The sequence below is a fragment of the Nyctibius grandis genome, chromosome 9 (genome assembly GCF_013368605.1).
Source record: "Nyctibius grandis isolate bNycGra1 chromosome 9, bNycGra1.pri, whole genome shotgun sequence".
In the NCBI taxonomy this organism is placed as follows: domain Eukaryota; kingdom Metazoa; phylum Chordata; class Aves; order Nyctibiiformes; family Nyctibiidae; genus Nyctibius; species Nyctibius grandis.
The window spans coordinates 39,613,870-39,640,590 of NC_090666.1; the positions used below are offsets into that span (position 1 = coordinate 39,613,870).

The 26,721-nt window shown below is 39.0% G+C and overlaps 1 protein-coding gene across 19 annotated transcripts in view; it reads right to left on the bottom strand.

Moving 5' to 3' along the window:
* The window catches only part of GTDC1 (glycosyltransferase like domain containing 1), a 217,474-nt gene that overhangs the window by 67,031 nt on the left and 123,722 nt on the right, over window positions 1-26,721 (bottom strand). The window lies entirely within an intron of this gene.

Genomic DNA, 26,721 nt, shown 5'->3' on the forward strand with positions numbered 1-26,721 from the left:
AACACGTACCACGACATGGAAGTGGATCTTCTTATCCAGCTACCCATACCTGACTTCTACAATGCCCAACTGAAAAAAGTAATCACAAATCACAAAAGAACCCCACACCTAGGAGAAAAGGGTTGAGCTGTACATCCATCCACAGGACAAAAGCAACCACCCCCCTGTTTTTTCACAGGTGTGAGTAATGAACATCAAGATGGGGAAACTGAGGCAGAGCTGCCCCTGACACTCCTGAGGTACCACAGACAATACTAGATGCCACTGGCTCTTCCATCTGATGTTCAGACAAGACTTTTGTCCACGCTGCAGAAATCCCTCCCCGACAGCGGGATGCGTTTGCACAGTTACATTGGGGCCGCTGAACTCATTTTTCTAATATACGAAATGTAACATTTTATGCAAATCTAATTTTACTATTTGATTTAAAATAGTAAAGAACTACAGTCCTTGCCCAGGAAACACTCAAGTGAAGCTCCTTCATTCAAATATGCCCCTTCTAAATTAACACAAAGAGGACTACACGCACAGCCACCATGGGATCCTCACTCTAAAACGCCTGCCTGTACCTCAAGTTAACTTACTCAAATATTATTTACTTACATGCCTTTCAGTGTGATTATGGTTCTCACAGATAAGTAGAGACATTTAAATGTTCCGTTTCCTTTTAATTTCCACATCTTTACATGCTATAGCCTGTTTACTGAACTGTTTACTAAAGCCAACACTTGCTCCACTTTATCAACCTCCTCCACAGCTCTTCAGAGTTTCACTCCATCACAGCTCGTTTCTGGGCTGTGAACAAACCCTCCCCGCTCTTTGTCAAAACAAATATTCCTGAACACCAGAATCATCCACTTTACCCTGCGACGGAGCACCTTAAATTCAAAAAGACCCTTTTTCTTCAAAATCACTACAAAAATACATACACGCACACACCGTGTGAGCTTTACTGCAGCTGTACTCTTGACTTATTGCTTTGAGGATTTTTCTTCAAACCCCTAAATCTCCTTTCCTAAGTCAGTCACTGCGTAACTACTCCATGTCATGTGTATTCTTTCATTTGGCTTGCCATCCCTTAGCATATTATTTTGATGTTTACATCTTCAAGCCACTGACTAAATCACTACGAGATCTACCTTTATTCCACAGCTCGCCATCACTCATTGGAGCTGCTCTGTAGGTACAACCAGACAAAGTTCAATCACATTCAACAGCCTCCTCCAAATCCATACACAAGACAGGTTCCCAAATGAGCCTGGGTTACACCATTCCTAGCCCAGTGACTCAGCCACCCTCAGATTCTCAGAGCATAGAAGTACAAATTCAGTGTGGCTGAATTCCTGTGTCTCTGGCTACTCCATACATACATGCTCTCAACAGTTAATCTGGTATTTTGACAGACTAAGCTGAATTATAGACCTAAAACTGTCTGGTGGTGGCTCCTCTGAAGTAAGGACATGTACCCAAGATGTTCAGTGATGCTACTGTGTGTCTTAGATCACCTGTTTATTTCTCGTGCCTGGAAGGAAGGGATAATCCAACAAGACCAATATACTGCTATTTGTAACAGAATTTTACATCACTTCACAAGGTTTTTAAACTACCCCACACACCCATGAGGATATACTTTCATATACTTACGCACGGGAAAAGCTGAAGGAGAAACAGGTTGAGGGATTTGCCCTAAACCACCAAGTCTGTGACTGCATTGAGAGGACTGATTTACCAAACCAAATTTAACGAACAGATTTTGAAAAACCGTTGCCGTTAAGAAGAATTGCTTGATGTGCGAGAGGTCGGACTAGCTAGGCAGGCTGTATCCCCCTGCCTGTCTTTAATCTCCCGGCCAATCACCCACTCAGTGCACCATTTCTATTTCTGAAGAGATTTTCTTCTTAGTTTTCAGTCCTTATAAATCTGATCCGTCATTGCAGAATTTCTAATAATATTAGATAAAACTTCACCGATTTCTCTCTGGAATAAACTATTTAATATCCTTTATTTAAGACATGTGTGTGCAATCAATTCCATGGTATTTACTTGTATTACACACACAGTATTCATCATCTTGACAATTTTTAAAAGTTTTAGAACACCATTTCACTTAACAGTTTTTTTAAAAAAAAGATTTATTTGATGGTTAACTTTGGAACAAGTTATCTGCATTAACTTCCATTGTTTTGGCATAAAGTAGTTCTGTATATTTTACTAACAACAGTGGAGACATGATAAAGGATGTAGGCAGAGAGCCATAAACAGCTCTCGCTGCAACCCACGGTGTTCGTGTAAAAGCATTAATTTTTAGGGCTTTGATTGGAAGACGTCCCTGTGCTCAGCCACTTGGATTTTACTAAATACAACCCTGTATAAAACGTTGTACCTGAATATAACAATTTTAACAGCGGAAAGACCATTGTAAATCATACGTAGTATAAACTTGTCCACATGATTGGAATGATATAATGGATATTGTAGTCCCTAACCACTAGCTAATGTTCTTTATGACACTTAAATAAATGACCTGAAAATAAACTAATAACAACACGGAATGTTCTAAACCTGTTCACGTGCATTTCCCAAATGCATGCTGGAGAAAGACAATGTCTAGCTAGCACGTTTTTTGTGTTTACATTTTCTCCAGAACATTTTTGCTCCAGCTATTCTTTTTTTCCTCTTCCAAACTCACATTAATTCTTCTTTTCTGCCACATTCCAGACAAAGTCATCTCTCCATCCAGTACTTGCCCAGATCTCGGTCATTTATAATCATCAAGGGCTTGCAGGACTTCCACATCACCATCCAGAAGTCTATAACCTGGAGAAAAAACAAGTGCTCCAGTGTTTTATTTGGAGCCAGTATCTACTCCCACAAAGATCACCAGAGTTTCTCAACTCCTTGTCTAAGCTTCAGAAGATGCAACCTCAGAGAGGCTGGGTATGGAATAGCAGAGCTGGGGCAGGAGCAGATATAGGCTTAAAAGACTAGATATAAGGAAGAAATTTTTTCCTGTGAGGGTGGTGAGACACTGGCCCAGGTTGCCCAGAGAAGCTGTGGATGCCCCATCCCTGGAAACATTCAAGGCCAGGTTGGATGGGGCTTGGAGCAACCTGAACTAGTGGAAGGTGTCCCTGCTCACTGCAGGGGGGCTGGAGCAGATGGCCTTTAAAGGTCCCTTCTAACCCAAACCTTTCTATGCTTCTATGATTCTAAAAAACAAGCTAGAGAGCTACCACAGCAGATCGGTAGGATTTCGTTACCAAGAAGGATGCCCCATTTTTCTCAACCTTAGTTACAACGCACACTAGTCATACAAGAAAAATGCCATAGCATTCTATTTTTAATGTGGGAGAAGGATTGTATTGTTATTATTAACTTGCTGTAGTGAAATCTTGTGAAACTTTCCAGAAAAAATTATCACCAAAGCATACAAATATTAACACCTTCAAGAGATTTCACAAAGTACTGTCCCTTATATTTAAAAGAACACAGAAAATGTTTTACTTTTATGCATAACTCATATATATTTAAACACTGAAAGTTCCGAACAATCAGGGAGAGGCTTAGATACCTAATTTTAGTATCACGACTTGTTTTCAAAGCTTTCAAAATTATTTTCCTTTTATTTGTTCAGATTTTTGAGGATCCCTGACACATTTAACATTCAATTTTAAAACTTTATGAAGACTTTAAAAAGAGCAAGCCTTGAAAACTTTCCCTTTTTGCATACTGGCTATAGATGTTTAGTTAAAAAGGTGGGTTAAAAATTAAACTAAGTTCATATATAATAAAAATTCCATACAGTAAAAGTCAGAGTTTCAATTTAACTATTTGCCATTTTGAATAACAGATTTTTGGTAACTCCCCAATCTATATATTATATATTTTCTTTTCATTTATGCCATGAAACCCCGCTCTGAGGAAACCCATGTACTTTTACTTGAAGCAGACGTGCATTTTGCCCAGCTCTTTTGTAACATGTTGCCATGTTACATCCTATGTGTTTATTCACAGCACTTCATTTGCCCTAATGAAAAATTACTTATGGGATTCGGTTTCTTTTCGTGGCACTAAGAGTCACTTTGTGCACCGTTTTATTAAAAACAACAACAAGAAAAAGGATGGAAAGGCCATGATGTCACTGCTCAATGAATAGAAACCACATTAGAAAGACTAACTGGAGCGCTGGTTTAGGTTAGATCAAATTATATGGGCAAGTTCTGTGTGTTGTGAACTGGCTTGAACAGTTGTTCTTGATAAGGATAATCTGTAAAAGTGGATATAAGCTAAAAAAAAAGGAATTTTAATTCATAAAAACAGGACCTTCTGTAACTGTAGTTACATTTGGAAGTAAAGATAGTTCACAGAATCACAGAATCACTCAGGTTGGAAGAGACCTCTGGGATCATCGAGTCCAACCATTGCCCTGACACCACCATGTCAACTAGACCATGGCACTAAGTTCTGAAAGTGAAATGGAATTTTTTTTTGTTATTATATTGCAATTAAAAAGTTTTAAAAAAAATAAAAGGAGATAGCCATAGTCAGATATACCAGAAACCTTCCCCAGGCCTTGGAGCTGGAGCACGTGCATTTTAGACCTACCACGTTTCCTTCGTCACTGATGCACCGTCATGGCATAACTTAGAGTTTAACAAACTCATTGTCTGAGAATTTCCTTTTTCTTTAAACACGATCACAAATGTCTTTGCTAACTGTAATATTATTAGGAGAATTCACGTGACCTAAAACACTACAGAGGTTCTGGGAGAGCTTCTGTGATTCTAATACCTGGAGTCCCTTTGGCTTATAATGGTTGTGACCAACAGTCATTTTTGCCATTTGCAATAACTAGGAAATTCCACTTTTGCATTTTCTTTCTTTCTGCTTCCTTGAATTTATCCTGTTCCCACACTGAATTTGTTCCCACAATTACTACAAATATATGCAAAACTATACAGCCATGCACATATATTACTGGCCAAGCACTGTACAAATACCAGAGCTGCATGGACATTTCTGAGCCTTTTGAGAAGGCAGAATTTTGTCCACGCTAAGGAGAAAAAAAAAGGTCGTGAAAGCAGTTCTTTAGAGGCCAAACTGGAACAGACAACAACTATTTTAGTATATATTTGTTTTTATATTTACATTTAATGTTATGAATCACCTGATAGCAGTAAAACCGATGCATTTATATTTACCTACTTCTCAAAAGATTGCAACAAATGACAAAACTGGGAGACTAGTCTCAGTTCAGTGATTTTTTTTCTTGATTTTTTTTTCCTTTGCAACTACTGTCACATTTTGCTCTACAGCAAAACGGAGTAGCTGAGTGCGCTCAGGTGTCCCAAAGCTGTGCTACAGTTCAAACCTAAAAGCTCAAAAGAAGATTCCCATATTTAGGGAATTTGATATTAGGGTTTATTGAAGTTGTCACATACTTTCTGATCTTTAGCAATGGTTGTAATTCTTCATTCAGAAGAGGGAAGAGATTACTTGTCAGCAGTAATCTCTAACACAGATAATGCCATATAAATATTAGGGGCTTATAAGCATGGACAAGGATTAGGAGCAAAGAGAGAGAACAGAAAGAAAACTGAACAGAGCCAAGATTAAGCACTGGGAAGGGCACGGCAAAAGAAAATACAAGGTCTGTGGCAGAGCTTGTCTTCCCACAGCAGAATATATATTTTCCTGGATAGAATAAGTAGGGTTTACACTGATTTCCCCATTTGAAAACTGCAGGATATAGAAGTACAGAAATATTATTTGAGATGTGATCATTACCTTCTATCACCTATCTTCTCTCTTCCACGACACAGGAGAAATACAGAATAGACTCAGGGAATCACTGAGGTCAGAAGGTCTCTGGTCCAACCTTGTGCTCAAAGCCCGTCCAGTTGGACATGGATGCTCAGAGTCTGATCCAGTCAAGTTCTGACTATCACTGAGGCTAAGGATGAACATTTCGCCCTCGGACATTAAGTGTGTGACAGACCTTGCTGTTAGCAGCTTGCAGGAGGGACTACAAGGTGAATAACAACCTGGGAGAGAGCTAAAGTTGACAGCAGCAGCAGGATATCTTCCTTCCAAATGTTCGTATCCTGGCCAGAGAGAGAGAAGTGGTATGTAATCTACACAACAGACACGCCAAGGGAGGGATATCATGAGGTCTGACTTTTTTCTGATAAATCAGCCTAAATATTGCTGTTTTGGCAACAAATCAGCTGAACGCAACAGCCCTTGTCACTCCAGCGGTGTGCCTGATTAGCAGGCAGGATCCAGAGATGCTCCCCGAGGAGAGGCTGGATCCAGATCAACCGCAGGCAGTTGGTTTTGACTCCGTTGGAGTGGGGAAGGAAGATGAGACAGGCAGGAGAGGAGAGATTTCAAGAGTAAAGAAAGCAGAAGAGAAACAGGGTAATTCTCAGATTCCTCCAACCATAACTTCCACCTATTTTTCAAAATAATTTCTGAGCAAAATCCCTCAATATCTAGTATCCTTATTTGACACTGCCAAAATGTCCCACTTTGATTTAGCATTTACTTCTCTTTCCAATCTAGTTTCACTCTGATTCAACATCACTCAGTTTATTCTCTAAGATGCCATATCTGTACCTCAATATAAGGAGGACGGTCAAACCTATCTCTGACTTTCCCCTCAATATTACAGCTGAATTTCTAACATTGAGGTTACTGCTCAGGATGCAACACAAAGCCTACCTCCTAGATGACTGAGTTTTAAATAATGTGTTCTTCAACTCTTATTCCCCCAAATACATGGAAAGGTACCACTTTCCAAAACACAAGCCCGCAGCAAAACTATGCAAAACGGGACCAAAAGCAGGTGAAATTACTCCAAAACAAACATATCCCTGGAAGTCTGAGCTTTCCTGGTTTTGAGTCCTCTGTAATGCTGCTCGTTGGACATCATTTCAGCCAAAAGCACGTCTAGCCTAATCTAGTACTTCTGGGATTATTCCATTTTGTTACATATTTACTCCTGACAAATTACTTCAATAATATCTCAAGCATATTAGGTCAGCAAAATAAGGATCAGATAGTGATTACTCTGCCTTTTAATACCAGAAGGGAGACTCCGGACCCACTGAAGTCAAAGCCAAAGTTCTCTGACTTCAGGCGAGACAGAGTTTGACCTTAAATATAATATTTCTGAATTCACATCTTCAATTCCCTGAAATCCTTTAACACTAAAGGTAAGAATCTGTGCAATGATTTCTAAGAACATCATTCTCAACAAATGAAACAGTGATAATTTAAAAACTCCTCAGAAAGACAGTAATGAACTACAATACATATTTTATAAGGCAGATGAAAATAACTTGTGCATTATTTTGCACAAGATACGAAAACATGAATTAATTGATAGTTCAGAAAAAAAAGTCATTTTCTCTATAATTAAACATCACGACTGTGCAGATCTGCTACACCGACACTGCAAGGTAACAGATATACTTTTGGAGCCTTAAGAGTCACCTTGATAACAACTGCCAGAAATTTAGAAATTGTTGACTTAAGTTCTGCTTCTGCAGAAGTTCAAAAGAATGAATTACACTATAGGGAAACAAGTTACGCTTCTGAGAATTGCAAGGTTTTTTGAGGTTCTTCAGGATCCTAAAGGATTGGTCATGTTTATTAGTGCTTACTTGAACAGCAAAAAAACCAGCTCAGCTCTCGAGTGCTTATTTAGAAAATGCAAATTTCACATATAGCGCCAAACAATACGGTATCTCTTCTTGCTGAACAGAACTGGAAGTGGGCGTTTGAAAACTGATATCACACCTTAAATCATCTTGCCTTTTATTTCCTTTTTTCTTTTTTAATTAAAACTAATACCAGGATCCTGTAACATATAATTTCCTGTTTTGTGGAAATACTTCTAATCAGGATATATAGGATGGGTGTCCCCTTTAAACTGGCTGTTTTGTAACATACGCAATGCAGAAGGGGAGTGCTATCATAACACTTCAATAGTTAAGTGACTTTATGAGAAAAATACTTCCAAATGTTTCCTAAAACCTTCCAAACCGCACCAAAGAACATTATCGTAATATTATGTTTCCCTATGGCCTCCAATATTTAAGCTTGCTATTCTCGAAATGATACTTGGATGAAAAATATAAGTTTATGTAATGTATAAATTGTTCCTAGAAGAAAAGTTGCCTTTAAAAGTATAGATGTCAGATATCTTACATTTTCAATGGCCTTTCTGTATTAATAGAACAAATAGCACGCCAGTGCTTTGGGCTGCACGTGAACTGTCTGTATTTTAAAACTGAACAGTCACTGTGTGATCTTATTCATAGCAAATACTGAAAACAATAACTGTCCTAACCGATTATGGATCAAGTTACCCTTAATAGACACCCATATTTCTTGCACAGTACACATAATCCATATAAACTGTATACCATATATCAATAGCATATTCCAGCGAATCCACCATCAAAGAGTTCGTTTATAGTAGGTTTTCATTTGACTCGGGGTTGTAATGTTCTGTGCAAGCATAAGCTAACCATTGCAGTGATTTTGCTAGCAAGCTGCTTTTTGGCAGATTATTGGCAGTACATATTGGCAACAAACTAGTGCAGCTAAGCCCTTCTTATAACTTACAGGTAAATAATGATTTTAATAAATTTATGTAAAACGTTCCACTTGCTGACATCTGTTTTTGATAACTCACTCGACTGCGCACATGCAAACTTCTCTGTGTTTCTCAGGAAAACACATATTTCACCTTAATTATTTAACACTTTCTCAGGTACCTCAAGGAATAAATAAACAATGAAGCCTACTTTCACTTGAACAAATCCTTATCTGAAAAAGCTAGAGAAATTAATTTAAAAAAAAATAACTGTATGCACACAAAAATCTAAAACATATTTTGCCATCAATACAACATTGAAATAATAAGAAAAACACAGGGCTATTGTAGAGTTCTCTCAGCCCCAGGGCATTCAAAGGGGATGGTCGAGTCAACTGCCTCTGGCCCTGAGGACCGTGGGGTAACGCAGAGGCTCTGACCTCCATTCGAAAATGTGTTACTATAGCAGATTTATTTGCACTTTTCTTGCACTACAACTGAAGTTTAAATGTGGATGCATTTGTATCTCAGCTAGGAAGTGTCGTTTAGAGGAAACTCTGAGTTTTAATCCCAACTTTGCCCGTGGGTCAGTGCCTCGTTGTCCAAACACCAAAAGTCTTTCTCCATCTCCAGCACTACAACAGCAGTAGCGCTCCACCCTAAAAGGATCAAGTTCTTGTCAGAAAGCTCTAAAAACATTATTACTAGTAGTAGCAGTGTCATTAGAGGGGAAAAAAAACCCAAAACCTTGGACATCCCTTTTTCAGGATGACAGTGATGCTGATTTAAGATCGCAGAGAATCTGCCCTTCAGCAGCTGGGTAGCAGAAAGCCACGCTAGCACATCACGGGGGCTCCTCGGGGAGCCTGAGCTGCCAAATTCCTGGAGAACACATGTGGCCCATCACTGAGCTACCTATGATATTAAAGGGTGTAAAACAAGAAGAGGAATATGCAGGTTTGTTGGGAAAAAGGAGAAAACAATATCAATACAACCAGCACTGTTACCCTTATAGGCTCTGAGCTGGCAGTTACCAGCATGGTGACATATCTGCATGAGGACAGCAGGAAGGATGGTGCCTACCCCATAAGGAGACGCAGACGTGAACAGCTTGAGCTAACACCCGCTCTGTAGCAGGATATGGTCATCTTGAACATTACTACACTAAATATATAATTAAAAAAAAAAAATATCAGAAACCTTGGAGATGAAAAGAGCTTGACCGTGACTGTTCAGCCCAACGCTTTGCTTCTACAACTCTGAACATTGTTCCTATAGATACAGCCCAAATGATCATGGAAAGCAGTACTCTCAGTATGGTACCTTCAAGGCTTCTATTGAAATAGGTCAAAAAGGTGAAAGAAAGGTCAGCACGTGAGAATTTCAAGGTAAATGACAAAATCAAAATCAAAGCATTTAAAGACACCAAGAAGAAGTTTCTTCAGTTCATGCCTCCATCTATGTCCAAGCCACCAGTTCCCCGACCTGCCATGCTCTATCTGGTGACAACTACTGAGAGCTGCCCTCGCGGTCCTCATCCTTCAATCCCAAGTGCTGAGCAACGTGTTCAGCCTGTTGAACATATAACTGTAATAAAGAGAAGTCATGTACTTTAAAAGGTTTTACATAGTGAACGTCCACATTCATTCTGCTTGTGAATACATCTCAAAGTTCTATTAAATAAATTGTTTTAAATGGGGCCTGTGACGAGTAGGGAACAACTATTAAGCATCAGATTTTATTGGTGCCCAATTCAGCCTAGAATTTGCTTGCTGGTTTTGAACATTTATTCATTTATGGAGTCAGCAGTTTAGGATTTTGTAAGGCTTTGCAACATCGCTAAAACCCAGTGAATTCTTGTTGAGATCTATGGGACGTGCTGGTAAAACTCGCTGTTGCTATAGTGGACTTGCTTTTAATTTGATCTGTTTCAAGGATTCGGTATCCTTCCAGCACGTTAGAAACCTAAGGGCATATATTTGTATTGTTTAAAGGCAGGAAATTCTGTGAACTGAAATGAGAACATATCCCTTTTGCCTTTATGGACTTTTGTTATTTTCTCTTCCTTTTGGGGTTTTGGAAACAAAACCAGTGAAAGCTGAAAGTTTGAACAATAGCAAATTACTTTCAAAGAAAAAAAAAGTAAAATACTGAGCCCACTTTTATAGCTTTATTCATACACTTTCTATATATGTAAATTGGACTTATCCAGGCATCAGAAAATACTATTTGCAGCAGGGCCTTAGACTGCAACAGGATCATACTTTTTTGTTATAAAAGACTGTGGACTTTGCTGTTTTACTTTATTATTATTCCTTTACTACCTTGTATTAACTTCTATCCCACTGACTTCACGACAGAGCTGATTAGTTTCATGCTAACCACAGAACTAGGGCAGTCACATTTTTATGGTAAGGAGAAAAACTATGAATTTTTGTAGCTCTTTAACTCCTTGTCCAAAAAGTCCCACATCCCTCCTTTAACTGATGCAACAGGTAGGTCTGAATTCAGGGACCACTGACACTGTGAGGACAATATGAAACGAGAACCAGTAAAAGATGAATGGGGAATTATATTCTGCCAAAATTAAAGAGTTGGACAAATCTGCCTTCTAGACAACTACAGCAGTAAACTTTCTCACAGCAGTTCCGTACTAATTAGCTGGAGAACCGGAGGCAGAGTGGCTGCATTAGCACAGAGTCCTGATCTCAGCTGGATGTATTAATCCTAGTGCAGTACTGCACAAATACATCCACGGTGCTTTTGGTGCTCAGCCTAGCTTGGTTAGAGCAAAGTACTTTATTGCATATAATGAATTATACTGTACTACTTTATAAGAATAGGGTTATAGGTTATAGCCGTGGTTATGGCTCTCTGGAATACTCCTGCCAGACTACAGAGATCCAGCTAAGTCTGCAACAAAGCTTGCTGGAGGATAGCTCAACACGCGGCAACCTCAACTGCAGCCATTTCAGCAAGAGCCTAAACATTTACTCAGCACTTACACAGCGGTGTTCCTTGCATATGGTGTAGAACAAGCTGGCTGTTCCTATCTAATAAGCTTAAGAGCTAAATATAAATTACAGTGGGATGCAAAGCTTGAGAGAGACATTCGACACCCAAGATTCTGCTTGGCCGCTGGATCGCTCCTAGCTAGTGTTTCTTCATACTCGCTAATCCCTCTTCCTGGACAGCAGCAATTATGACATTGGGGAACTGCAGGACTTCGGCTTATTTGCTTTCATTTGGCACTGTGCTTCGTGGCCATCTCATCTACTCTTGGAGGTTACGACAACCAAAGCAGGGATCACAATGAGACACCATCAATCATCACAATAAACACAGCTCAGCTATTTCCATGCAGTCAAAGCCTTTGGTGGAGAATCTTAATAAGAGATTTGAAAGAGCACGAAGAAGCGGCTTTACTTTAAGTGCTCGAAATAATGACTTCCAAAGAAACACTCCTGACCATCAACCCCAGGGAACAGAGCTGAAAGGTACTCATGCTCACCCATGGATTATCTGTTTTGTAGTTCTCTACATAAAACCAAAGGGGATCCATAACTACCAGCAGTAACACTCCTACGGTCTTTCCTGCAGAGATGGGCAATGACGAGAAATGCTTGGTTCCACCCAGACATCAGGGGTACACCATCTTCCTGAGGGAAAAAGCAGGGAACCAAAACCTAGCACCTATGATAACCACAATTACCCCAACTATTCTTGGGGTCACATAACCACACGTTCTCTCTTACTCAGAGTACACTAATTTAACAGTGTTGCCCAAGTGGTCAAAGAACAACTAATGTTGTACTTTGAAATGTAGTGGCATACAAACGTTTACATCATATATTCAACGTATCTATAGACAACTGACCACAAGTCAACAGTTTACAAGTCCCGCTTACCTTCTGAAAACGTAGTTAAAGACTCTTAGGGCAAAAATCACAACTAAGTTCATGAACCACACAAAAAATTGGCTGTGACAGCATTTATTAGAAGTTATGATAAACTAGAAGGTCCGACTACAAGGAGCAGATGCACTGTTTGCTAAGTTGTAGCTGCAGACAGAATTTTTTGTGCCAAGATCAAAAGAACAAGGTGTTCATATAAATGGCATTTTATTTTGATCCCATTATTCTCTACGAGCTTGAGGAGAGATCAAAGGAAAAAGTACCCAGGTTTCACTATTAACACTTAACATAGCTCCAGTCAGAAAATCCTTTCCAGATTGCCAGTGCAATTTAAAGCCCGACACATTGTTGTTCTGTTGGGTAATATACCTGAAGGCACCGTTTTGATTCCTTGCCCACCTTTTCCATCGTGGAAAATTGCTTCTGATATATATAATTTCAGTTATTTTCATTTTTATGACAGTAACCCCCAGACACGCTAGCTTCGGGAACTCCACTGTTCTGGGTTGCACCCGCTATCCCAGAGAGACAGGCTGCCCTGAAGTAGCGACAATATATCACTGACTGCGTACAACAGTCGGGAAATTCAATACCGTCGGAGTTAAGTACTGCAGTCGGGTTCAGCCCCTGCCAATGGCAGTTCCACTGGAAGCAAAGCATACCAGCTTCCACTGAGTATGTAAACAAATCTAATGGGCCTTTAAAATATGTAAAGGTTCCTCCTGATAGCTGGCAAGAATTAATGTGCTTTAGTATGTTGTATTGCTTATTATGACATTATCCAGGACTACTACTATTAATTAATGGTTCTATTGCCTCTCGTAGAGCCCAGCAACGTCGCATAAAGGAAAAATAATAATACATTGAATTTCTTACAGAGCCAAAGTATGCTAACAAATTTTAATATTCATGCTTTCTTTGAATATAAGCTTATCCTTGATGGCTCAGTAATTCAGGTAAGAATTTTCAGAATTTCACTTCTGATTAATTTCTTTGACACACTAAGACTGCAGAAATCTGCTAATAAACAGGTATGGCTTATCAGACTACCTTTGGAAAAACCAGCAATCCAGCATTCGTAAGAAACAGAGTGCCTCTGTCCTTCCTTCTTCCCTGCCTTGCCTCCCCCTCCCCACTTGCCATTAAAGCATTCGTGTTACAAAGTCATTCCAAAGGTTATTGTAAATGCCAAAAAGTGGGCACGGATCCCGCACAAGCTGGCTCAGCTATGGCCCACCATCTTGAACGTATTCATTTTACCCAACTCAGTCCCAGGAGGGGTTTTCAGGTTTTGTTTTGGGGTTGAGTTTTGGGGGTTTTTTGGACTTTTCTCTAATAACAGTAGATTGTACATACATGAAGGGATGGCAAGTCGTGACTCTGGGAACTTGCACAGTCAATGCTAAATACCTGCAGGTGAGCTGTGGCCTAGAGGGAACATTACAATTATGGGTTAAACGAGACAAAACATCTCATGCATAGTCAGAATATGTTCATATTACACCCAGCAGCCAGCTGGCTATAAATCCAAGAAGTAAGCTGGAAAGCTTTAAATGGATGAATACAGATATAAATGGAAGAACAGTGGTTTGTCGCTATATGAATGGCTTTTAACTGAAAAGAGTGGATTGCTTTCACAAGGGTTTTCCAAAAGAATAACCTTATTGAGATGAAGAAAAGAATAAGTATGATGATTGGGACATTCCATATATTTATATTTTCTATTTTGTTTTGAGACAGAGAAGTTTGATTCAGCATGTCTGAACAATTATAACAGGGCTTTACATACAGGTGTTCTTAGTGAATAGGGACACAAGTTCTGCAATAATACCTCTGCAGCTGATGATCCATAAACAGGATCACTCTATTAATTTATTTCAGATTCAAATTACCACGAGCTGAGCTGTGAGAAGCCATGAACCATTTTTCTTGCCGTACTTCCAGCTCTAAATAATGTATGCTGTAGCCTTCTCTGCTCTCCATGTACGAATCACTGAACCTATGGCCAATGATCCTGTCTGTTCACAAAACCACCAGACCACCTTGATGCTGCTAAATCAACACCTTCCTGGCCAGACACAAAGAGTAAGAGGCATTTCTGAGACTTTCTTCTCTTTTTATTAACTAATGATGACTAGCAGAACCTTCTGAAATATAGACCCAAGAAATGTCCTTGTAGGTTTTCATACATGGATGAACCTGAATGACTTTCTAGAAGTCTAATTACCCCACCTAAACATTCTGGGATCTTACCAAGATAAACACTTGCTCTTTCTCCACTCCACCTAAGGCAGATGTAATTCCCTCTTGAATCCAAAAGCAGAGTTTAGGTTCTTACCAACTCCAATATCAGCTAAACTTTAAAGACATAAAGGAACTTCACATTCATAAACCATGTTTATATCCATTTATATGTTATATATATTACATATATATATAAAAGAATTTTTATAAAACTTTTTTGATGTTTAAAAGCAGCTGTAAGCTCATGGGTTTGATGTACTCACTGTTGACAGAATCAGATGGAAACTGTAGGAAGACTGATAATGAGTTTGCTCCCCAAAACCTTTCTCCTATGTCTCTGAACTGACTGAATGGGAACTGAGAGGGAAAAGAACAAAGATTTGCTGTTCTTTACAGTCACGCAACGAAAGTGTAGGTTAAGTACAGGAAGTATTTGCAGATTTCAGATATTTCGTGGACCTTTGTTGCTTTTCCTTGCATTCAGATCTAATCTCAGCCCCAGCACAGAGCTGGACTTTCATGTTCTGCAGTCCCTCATTAATAGAAAACCCAACCCACTGTGACACCGAGGGCAAAGTGGACTCAAGACACAAATCTTAACTTCAGCTTTTTGCAGGCATTTATTCACGCTAATGCATTAAGGAAAAAATGTTTCCCCAAGAAGAGAAGGCTTAAAACCATATTGCCGAATAAATCAATAAAAATATTTGATGTATATTCATAGTAGAACATGCCTACAGACTGCAAAGATATATTTTAGAAGAAGTTCGGATAGACAATTTGACATTCCACATCAAATATGTCACAATCAGGTGTAAGCCCTATGGGTATAAAAACACTGAGTTTCTTTTTTTAAAATTTCTGACACCAAATATGTATAACCTCCCACTCACTCAAGTTACCATTAATAACTCCTAGAATATTTTTAGAAGGTCCTTCAAACAGAAGGGTAGTATTCTCACTACAGTTTTGAACAAGCAATAAATTGTATTTGGTTCTTCAGCTTCAATCAAGCACCAATTTTGGATTGTCTGAAGTCAGAATTCTTAAAATAAGCCATTTTTTTATAGAACGAATTTCTGGGGAAAAAAAAAATCCCTTCCACAATTTGAGTGTAATCAGCTATTCTAATACAACTGTCTCTGATTTGGAGGTAAGGTACATGATCATACATATAGGGAGGGCTGTATGATTAATACAAGAGGTGTTCCACCAGTACTCAGGAAAGCATTGCATCCCAGTTGTAATTACACGACCACATTTTATTATGCCCTTCCTGTGCACACAGAAAGGCTGCTGCATTGGCCATGTGAAGTGCTGAGCACTTTCCTATCATAGCAGCTAAAAAAGGGGTTTGGGCACATTTCAGAAGAAGGGCTCATAGCACAGGGGCAACTCAAATATCAAATTTGTCAATCAGCAATATTTGGCATTAAAAATAGTTCTGAATATGAATAGGAAAATATCTGGCTGTCAGATACTCAGAAGCGTTATACGCCAAAACAGTGTTAGGGAAATTTCCAGCTCTCGCAAGAGCATTCAGCTAATTCTTGATGCATCATCTGTATGTACCTTTGGGTGCTTTCTGGAAGCATGTTCCTCCTTTTCCTTCATTGTCCTTTGTGAAGAAAACAGAAGATGAAACTCTCACCAGAAAAGAAGAAAAACATGAACCTCTAAGTACCTTGGATTTTGGTAAACACTGAGATCACTGGAAATCTTAGCTTCTGCATGTGAATTAGAGGAGAATAATGGGACTGAGCAAAAAGTCATGGACTATGTTCATCAATATGTGCCTTTTATGCAAAATAGACTGTTAATTGAAAACCAGTTTTCAGAGTCTCTTAAGAGGCAATCACCTTAAAATTAATCAAAGTGCTGTTTTGCTGTTGTTTTTTTAATGGGGGATGTGCTCCTTTGGACGTTGACGGAATTGCTTGGAGCAGAGACTGCTGCAGCCAAAGGCTTTGGGGTTCGTGTCTCAGAGCCCATCTCTCCCACAGCAGGATGGTGATGGCAAGGTGAGCGAGCACCGATGGCTCTGCCCACCCCGTCACCAGTTAGCAGGTGACACACATGGTTCCCTGGTTGAGGCCACTGAACAACAGCGGGAGCAGGTAGATGTGCATCAGCAGCAAACGGACCTGGCTAAAGTGCAGGGAGACACTGGGACAACGGGTGCTGTTGGGGCTCGGGATGAGGGCAGGTGACAGCCTACAGGACCTATGGATGAAGAACAGACTTGGTATTAACATGACCTATTTAAGCAGGACGATGTGGTTGATAACATTGCACAGGGTTGTACAAGCTGTAGGAACCACGATGGCTGGGGTCTGCTCGCCAGCCACTGCATTAGGTCACAGTCCCCAAAACAACAGAATTTCAGCTCCCTTTTCAGCTGATCATCACCATGCCCTTAGTTTTCAACCATTTCTTTTCCCATTTACCTATGGCTTTCCCTTATTACTGTTAAAATTACCTTCATGAGGTACAAGGAGCAAAGTCTTCATGAACAATTTTGTGTTTTTTTCTATATGCCTCTCTTTAAAGTATTCCTTACTTGTTCAGAGCCTAGCAATGACTCATTAAAAAAATAAATCTCATAATAGTAACAGTGACAGATATCAAAGGTAAAAATTGGCAATTATTTTGCACTCAAACACTGAAAATATCTTCAAACAGCACATAGAGGAAAGGTCTGAATTTGTCTACAGATGTATTTCCTTAAGATTTTTTAAGCGAGAATGACCAACTTAAATTTTTCAGTGTCTTCAAGGACCTTATTTCATGAATTTGTATAAAAGGCAGAAAAGTATATATAAATGTTTAAAAAGCAGCCAGGCATATGTGCAAGTGTTTTTGTGGAAATAGTGCAATTAGATTTAAAATACCCAAATACTCATATTACTTCTGACATTTGGTCTGAGTCGCTTTTGAATTTGCACCTACGAACAATAAAAAAAAAATCCTGGTTCTGAAGGAGACTGATTATTTCCTTTGCAATATGTTACTTCAGAGCAGTTATTCTCTCTCTCTACCAGATCTGACAGCCATTCAAATGCGCTGGTTTTGCTGCACACTAAACTAGAAATATGATCTCTGCTCGGAAACTCCTCTCAAAAATATTTTCTTCTGTCAATTCTCAGTAACCACATTCAACAACAAGCGTGACTACTGAACTTTTAAAGTATCGATGTTCACCCATCTTCCTGAGTTTACATATTGCAGCTGCAAGGAATAAAGATGCTGAAAAACTGTGATCTCTCCCCATAGTTTAGATGCTTATCGTAACCTTTTGTGATATTTAATTGGCACTGCTTTCTCCTCCTTCATTTCCAAATGGATGAATCACAGACTCTGTCTTCCAGGAACCAACCACTTTAGCTATTCTCTGCGCTTCCTCCAACTCTTCCTCAGCCACAGCCAGCCCTCTGCTTGACCCCACCTTTAATAAATGTTCAACTGGAGAGTCTCAGCTCAAATGCATAACAAGCCTTCTGAGAAGAAGATGACTAATCAACACCTAAAACCTCGAATTATGACAGCAAGCTTGCCAGTCCATCCCACAGCCACTGCGGCTTGTTCACAGGCTAGAGTGAAGAGTCACTGTTGAAGAAGGTCAGATTCCTTCACTTCCTTATTCAGTAATAATACAACGCGTAGTCTGGTACTCTGAGTTATACACAGGACATTAATCACAGATTAACACAAAACTAGAGGGGTACAGTCTACATTGGGTACTCTTCATTATAATTATCTGTTAATTTTAAGTTACAAGTCACAAAAAACTCTATCAGCAACCCAACAGTTCACTAAAAAAGAGGAACAACTCATCAGCCATTCTACTCCAACTACCATGCTCAGACTTCTCCCCCCAACTCTTCTGTGATGCTCCCAGATCACCTCCCACCTTCAACACATGGACACAAGAAGTCTCACTGGTGCTGAGGTCAGTTTGATCACTTGCATTCATTTATGTTATATATATACATTTAACTACCTTCTTGAAAAAGTACCTCACTGTATTGCTGGACCCACATTTCTAGGACCAGCCTTGAATACAGGCAATACCAAGCTAAACTCTTTCTCAGATATGATCCTCTGAAAGAATCACAGACTGGTTTGGGTTGGAAGGGACCTTAAAGATCATCTAGTTCCAACCCCCTGCCACAGGCAGGGACACCTTCCACTAGACCAGGCTGCTCCAAGCCCCATCCAACCCAGTCTTGCACACTTCCAGGGAGGGGACATCCACAGCTTCTCTGGGCAACCTGTGCCAGTGTCTCACCACCCTCACAGGAAATAATTTCTTCCTAGTATCTAATCTAAACCTACTCTCTTTCAGAATGCATCTTATAAAGCATTTAAGTCTGTAAGATCTTGTTACTTGTATTAAGTAAATTTGAATTCTGTGAGGCCCTGCAAAACCCAACAGTACATAGACATGAGTCTATCCCATGAGCCTACCCTGAACATCCAACCAGATAAGCAGCAGTGCTTAGTTGTGTTACACATGCATCAGATGGTCACAGTCAGTGAACTTTAACAAATAAGGTTTGGAGGAAAACCAAAGTTTTTGTATTAGAAGTAGGAAAAGGAGGCTGAAGAAAACGTCCACCTCTCAGAAGACCCTAAAGATCTTACAGAGAAAAGCACAGTAGAAAGGTAGGTAAATTCTACTATCACTCCAGCAGAAATATAGGAAATAGTTTTGTATGATCTCAGATGCTGACTGAGGGTCACATCAGGACCCAGAAGGAAGCAACAGATGACTGAGATGGCTATCTCAAAAGGTCTGCAGTTCTCTAAAGCTAAATTTATACTCAGATGCTTAGACTGAAAAGTGTAACAGCTAACTTCCCGAGTTAACATCATCAGGGGAAAAAAAAGCATGAACAAATCGAAATCTAGCGTTTAGGAGTCAACATGAATACAGAATTTTCTGATTCAGCCACATGAATGAAAAGGGCTGAATTTACACCCAAGAAAAATGCAGATGATCCTCAAAACAGAGAAAGCCACCTTGGAATATCTTCCTGAAATTACTGTGTCTCATTCCTCCAGCAGCACGTGCCCTCAAACCATGGCTGGACTCAATATTAAAGGGCTTTTCCAACCTCAATGATTCTATGATTCACGCATCCAACCCGTGACATTGGAGCCCTTCCAGAACACACACTGGTGAGGGATTATTAGACCACACAAGGTTCAAAAAAGGCTTTCTGTCAAACAATTATCTAGGAGAATACCCCACCCTCTCAAATGATACCCTAGTCATACACATCATCCATTGCTTCCAGATAAGACCACTGCATTACAAACCATCTTGCTGTAAAAAACAACTACTAAATACCTGCAATGCAACAGTTTGCAAACAACTGGCCCTCAAAGCAGCATTAAATACCACAGTCACACCACTTCTGTACTCCCGCTCCCTCCATCAACAACTTGCTTCTTACCACCATCCATAGCTCATGGTCTCTCAGTTCACTGGTCTTATCTAATGGAAGCAACTATTCTCAATGTGACTGTCCTTCAGAAAAAGCAGAACTGTTTATTTCAGAAACTCAAGACTTTTTAAATATGTGTGTATATACACACATATACACACACCTATCATACGTGTGTGTGTATATATATAAATACATATATAGGAGATTTTCTGAGCAGGAAACTACAGAATAATTTCTAGTAGCTACAAACAACTTCCAAACTTAATATTTTGAGCTCCTAATGCAAAACTTGTCTATTTAACTGCTTTTTAAGAAAATATTTTTTTAAATTTATCTATTTTTTTTCACATTAAGGTCCTTAAAATAAGCCCAGCTACTTCACTGATCTTGAGCAGATTTTCATGGAGATGCGGTAAAACACCACGATCGTAGCTACATAAAACCAGCTACAAGGAAAAGGTTTACTCTCTCCTCTCTGCAGTTATTCAAGAGCAGAAAATAACAGGGCAGTGATTCCTAAGCTTTCTAGCTCCGTTCTGTCACAAATGGCAGAAGTAACTCCTGGTTGTGTATCATATTTTGAAGTGGCTTCAGTGTCACCATTGAGGACCTCGCACCTAATGGCCAAGACAGATGCAGGAAGTCCCACCTCTCCTATTTACTAGTCCCACCTCTCCTATTTACTAGTCCCACCTCTCCTATTTATTTACTAGCTATTGCTGTTCTCAGCAGTCCCTTGACTTCCCTGTCCACAATAGCTGGTTATTTTGCCCCGTTGCCAAGACCAGTGGTACCTAATCTAACTTCTGTGGCTTCCTGATTTTACCGTAGCACAACCAAAGGCAACAATAATAAATATTTTTTTATGGAGCAACACATTAAAAAAATCCATGCTTTTCTAAAAAAAAGTTTCTCCTAGGCATAGTGTTTACAAAGAGTAAGAGCAAATGCCATTTTTAAACTTCTGGGAATGCAGTCCTTAACTCAAAGTAGTTCCAGAATTATTCGCCATTCGTTATCCATTACAATTCAGAACCTGTGTCTAACTTGGAAATTTAGTATGTTTACTCTGAATTTTATAGTATACTAAATGGTTTCATTACTTCTTACAAGAAGTAATACAGAATTATTTGTAGATTCAGTAATGGAAGCAGCAAGCCAATGATCTTCCATTTCTGAAGTTCCCTAGTTATCCTGCAATAATAAAAATACATCAAGACAGCAGCAAGAAAGCAAGTGGACAGTTCTCTACGGCATCTCAACAATAAACAGCGGAGCCGTGATACTTCACCAGAACATTCAAAAACTAAATTGAATGGCAGCATGATTGCAGTGGTTCCAGTTATGTTAATTAGGCTGAATTCATGGTTCATTGGTGCTGCAATTATGCTGCAAAGAAATGCTGCAAGCATGCCATCCCATCCTCCTGCAGCCCGCTGACTACGCGCCCATTACTCTTCTTCTGGCAAAAAGACTTTCTAAAGAGATAATACGTAGGAGTCACATTTCTACTTACACCACACGGATTGCAAAGATGCAATTAGACAATCGCATTTTGATACTTTCTTCTTTTTCAGTTTTAACAGGAAAAATAGCTTTCCAAGTTCATTGGCCATTTTTTAAGCGTGCTTTACTTCGCCAATTTGCATACTAAGCATACAAATTATAAGCCTTATTAGCCCCATCTCAACCGCAGGATAAGTAAAGGAGGTGAAGAGTTTTGGCCAAAGTTATGTACCTCTTTAGTGGAAAGAGAATCTAAATATCTCCCACCTTCTTTTAATGACATCTCCTGATTGACCGTTGCAGCTAGGATGCACGCACCACCCAAAATGCAAAACCTTCTGCTGTGAAAGGTGGTTTAAAGAAGCTGCAGGTTTGTTCTCAGTGTTTCCCCTCAGCCAGTGCTCCAGCCCATGTAGCAGTAGGAAGGAGGTCTGCAGGGACTCAAGCAATCGTGCAGAAGTTCTGTCAGCTTGTCAGGAGCTTGATTTCTCAGACCTTCAGAAGATGACAATTATGTCCAACTAAATCAAGCAAACAATGACTTTGTGATACGAGAAAGCAACCAAACCATCAATGATAAATTAACCTGATGATAAAATTTATTTTTTAACCAAAAGCATATTTAAATCTATATGCTTGCAGTGGAGAAACTTTGCTATGATTTTATTTGCATTTACCTTAGCAACTAACTATTGTTAAGTGTTCTAGTTATTCCTGCTAATTAAAAATACATTAAATATACCTACAGACGTCCATACATGATGAACATTAAATTCATATCTTTATATCAATTTTGAAATTAAGATTTTTTTTTTTAAGAAACTATAATATTGCTAGATGTAGTCCAAGAAAGTTGAATGCAGTGCTTAATTCAGCGATGTCAGACTTCTAACATTACTGTTTCCTTTTTCTCCAAGAATTTTTTGGTAAGTGAAGCCTTTGTTGCCTGCTCCTTGGCAATAATAGGCTAAGAAAGCCTTTATGATACCAAAGGAATGAATAAATAAACTACGCGAGGACTAAAGCAGAACACTTAGACTTGTATACACCAGCCCCCTATATTCAGTAACTTTCACCTCAAGTAGCAATATTTTTAGTAATATTTATCTCAAGTAACTGAGAGAAGACACATGAAGAGTTGAAGACGTTGCCCTGTAATGAGAAAGAAATACTTTAATATCCCAGGGAGGTGGTGGAGTCACCATCTCTGGATGTGTTTAAGAAAAGACTGGACATGGCACTTAGGGCCATGGTCTAGTTGCCATGGTGGTGTCAGGGCAATGGTTGGACTCGATGATCCCAGAGGTCTCTTCCAACCTGGTTGATTCTGTGATTCTGTGATATGGTAGCAGCTCCTTCTCTAAATGGGCAAGGCGTACTTGCCCTTCAAGAGAAGTTTTCAAAGCCTTCCACTTTTTGCTGGGTTGAGAAGGCATGGATGGAGGAAGATGATTTTTCAAGCAAGCAGTCAGTCTTTTTTTAAGAATGGCTCTATCTAAAAAACCAGCCCCTTCAGAAAACGCATCTTCCAGTGCTTTCATTCTCAAAGAAACACGTGGAATGAGGTGTCTAAGCCGAAGCTAAGTCAATGTGTACCTCCGAAGAACTAAGTATCCTTAGAGCCTGATTTCCAGATTCACAATTGACTTAAGTACTTAGAAGTTCAAGTCTCATTAAAAACCAATGGTGCTTAAGCACTTCAGGTTTGGGGTTTTTTTTTAAATTTAAGCAGATCTTGAAAAAAAATTTGATACCAGCCACTTCAAAGCTGGCTCTCCGAACTCTGGGATGACTGAGTTTCCATAATACAATTATGGTTGTAATGGAGCTGGATTGAAAGCTAGGTTCAGCTTTCAAACAACCTCCCCAAAAGAGTTGCAGAGGATGCGTATTTTAGCTTTCTGATCCTCAGGTGACACAAATATGAATGATATTAGCGAGCTATGCATTAGAAAGGGAAGGCAATGCTCTAACTAGAAATAACCATCTTTTCCACAGATGAATGGACATCCATAACAATTTAATCTAACAAGACATCTAGCTTACATGCCCATTTAAAAAATGATAATGGCACTTGTCTGGCAGGTTTGTTCCTCGATGCCTCATTCAATGACTGTTCCAGTTCTTTTGCCTTTTTTTTTTTTTCACTAGTACTATCACAGATCTTTTTCCAGATTAAATCTACCAGCAGTTCTCACCCAAGCCACAGCTTCAATACCTCATTTGACTCTTAACAGAAGGAATTCATTCATTGACTGAACTTTAGACCTGGCTTTTATAATGAGTTTTGTAACGCTCCTAAGATGAGGAGCCTAAACCAGTTCGACACTGTACCCAGTCACTATATAAAAAGAAATCTAAAAGCACATCAGGAATAATAGAAATATTTAACAGGCACTAAATAATAGCAGTTTGAGAAGTAATTTGTACTTTATGTAAGAGCATGAAAAAAACAACCCTGTTTTTAGATATATAATTAGTCCAGTGGATCTGACTTGCAATCTATACTGCCTACTTAAGCTGAAGTTTAAATACAACACAGAAAATGAAGTCAAGTCCACCAGACAGGAACGTATGCGTCCCAAAAGTTTTATTACTCTCACTTCAAAGCATTACGATGGGCAGGAGGAAAACTAAATATTAAATACACCATTAACGGGAAAAATTATTTCAAATCAATGAAGCATGACAAGACACAAGTATACTGCTTCTCAATTTCTTTTTTTCTAATGTACACTGAGGAGACAGTAAGGTAGTAAATGGCCAGGGTTCAAATACAGGACATAAACTAGAAACAGTGTAAGTCTTAAAACCAGCTCAAAACTCTGAAGAAAACTAGCAGAGCCTACAGTTTGAATTCATGACTGACTTCATACCAACCCTTTCTTTTCTTGAAAGTAGGTAAAGCTGGTATACTGTTAAATTCTACTAACTTTACAGAATTTAAATATTTCTTTTAAACCTCCCAAACCATAACCAACAGCTAGTTTATTTCCTCTTGTAAGTAAAGCAGTAAAGTAATATCATAAAACATAAATGGGATATTTCATTTATAACAAGAAGATGGTCTAATGCCTACTGAATGCCTGCTGCTCACCAACTGAAAAGTTACAGAACAGAATAAAAACACTTTTACCAATTCACTAGGTAGCAAAACTCACTTTTACAATCCAGGCTAACCATCTGTCGTTACTGGTACTCTTTAAGTGTTCAGGGAAAGCATGAACTGGTCCACAAAGGAAGAGGCAGACTCAGAGGTGCATTGAGAACCCAGTTCCTAGAGTCCTTCTAACTGCAAATACATGCTACGGTTTTATTAAGTTTAGTCTGACAAAGCATTTGGTCCAGTAGATGTTATTGGTCAGACTATCACCACCCACCGACTGCTGCGTAGCAATCCTGACAGCGCGTCTTACCTATAACACTCATTCTCCCTTGACAACGTCAAGAATGATTCCTCTATTACCTGCACTATTCATTGAAAAGGCTTTAAAACGTCTCGTGCTCCACCATCTAGACTGAAGGAAGACGGTCATTGGAGGTGATAACATCTCAAAAACGATAGATCATCCATTACTGACACCTTTTATATTTCTCACTTGAAAAAAAAAAAAAGCCCTTGTCTACATATGTACACATAATACTTTTGAAATCTGTAAGGCGAATATAAGGACTGAGGGTTTAAACCCTTGGTTTATCAGCTCTGCAGGCCCAATTTTGCAATCAACTAAACCTACAGTACATTTTCATCAAGTGCTGCAAATCAGCAAAATATTAAATGAATCTTGAAAAAATGATTATGAATCCACAGTTCTGTTTGACTGTATAATTCTATTTAAGATTAAAATTACTATCATAAAAAGGCCACTTTCTGAATGTAATTCCACAAAAACATCATCACAAAAGCTTTTACTGCTATTTATGTCAGAATGTATTTTAAACAGTTCTAATCATTTACCTTTGTGGACACTTAATTAAAATTACAAAACCAATTTTAATCTGTAGTCCAATTAATATGCAAATATATGCAAATGTGGTAAATCAAGGTGGTGATTAAGTTAAGGACACTCTATTTCATGTCTGCTTTAAGTGTGAAAACAAACAATCTTTTTTGTAATTGTACTGATGGATTGTGATGTTTATAGGGTTAGTATGGGGTACAAATGTTTATGCATCAACATTATGCCAAAACAAAGATTTTATACTCTGGAGTGATTTAGCATCCAGCATACATTCAGATGTAACAAAGTCATTTTGCAGTCATCTTGTGAATTAGAATAAGGTCAAAGCAAAGTTAAATTTCTATGTCATCCATTTGTATGGCTATTTAAAATTCAACAATCACTTTCTGATGTGTTAGGTAAGAGCCAAGAAGTCTCAAGAATGGCATATTATCACCCTTTATCATTTAGTGTTCATAATACACGGGTTTATCTTTGATACTATTACAGAAATAGTTCTCCCATTAAGGTGCAAAGATATTCATCCTTTTTAACCCTTCTACCTCCCCAAGTTCTCATTTTTAAATCTGCAGCCAGAGATTCATATAGCAGCAAGGGTTCCTCTACAGATACGTGCTATATTCACCAAGTGTTGCTCAAGTACCCATTTTTGCAGCCACTTTTCAGCCCTTCTTTCCCCCTGCTGCTGACTTGCAGAGGCTGATGCTCCTTCCCATTTGCCTGAAGTAACGCCTGTCTGTTGCTCTTCATAGGAACAGACCTGAATTCCTCCACTTAGGGCAACTATACTCTTGGACTGAAGCAACTGATCTCCTCTATCAATATTAGAATATGTAGTATTTAATTTTACAGTTTATTTGAGAAGTTCTTGTGAGTTCAGAAAACAGCAGAGCTTTCTGTTTGCTTCATATTCTCAGGAGTCACCAAATCAGTTTGGAAATACACTTAGTGCAAAAGGCCAGCGTTCACCTCATGCCATACTGTGATACCCCCGTATAAAACCCCAACCGAGTCCCTCTCTCCATGCAGCTTTTTTC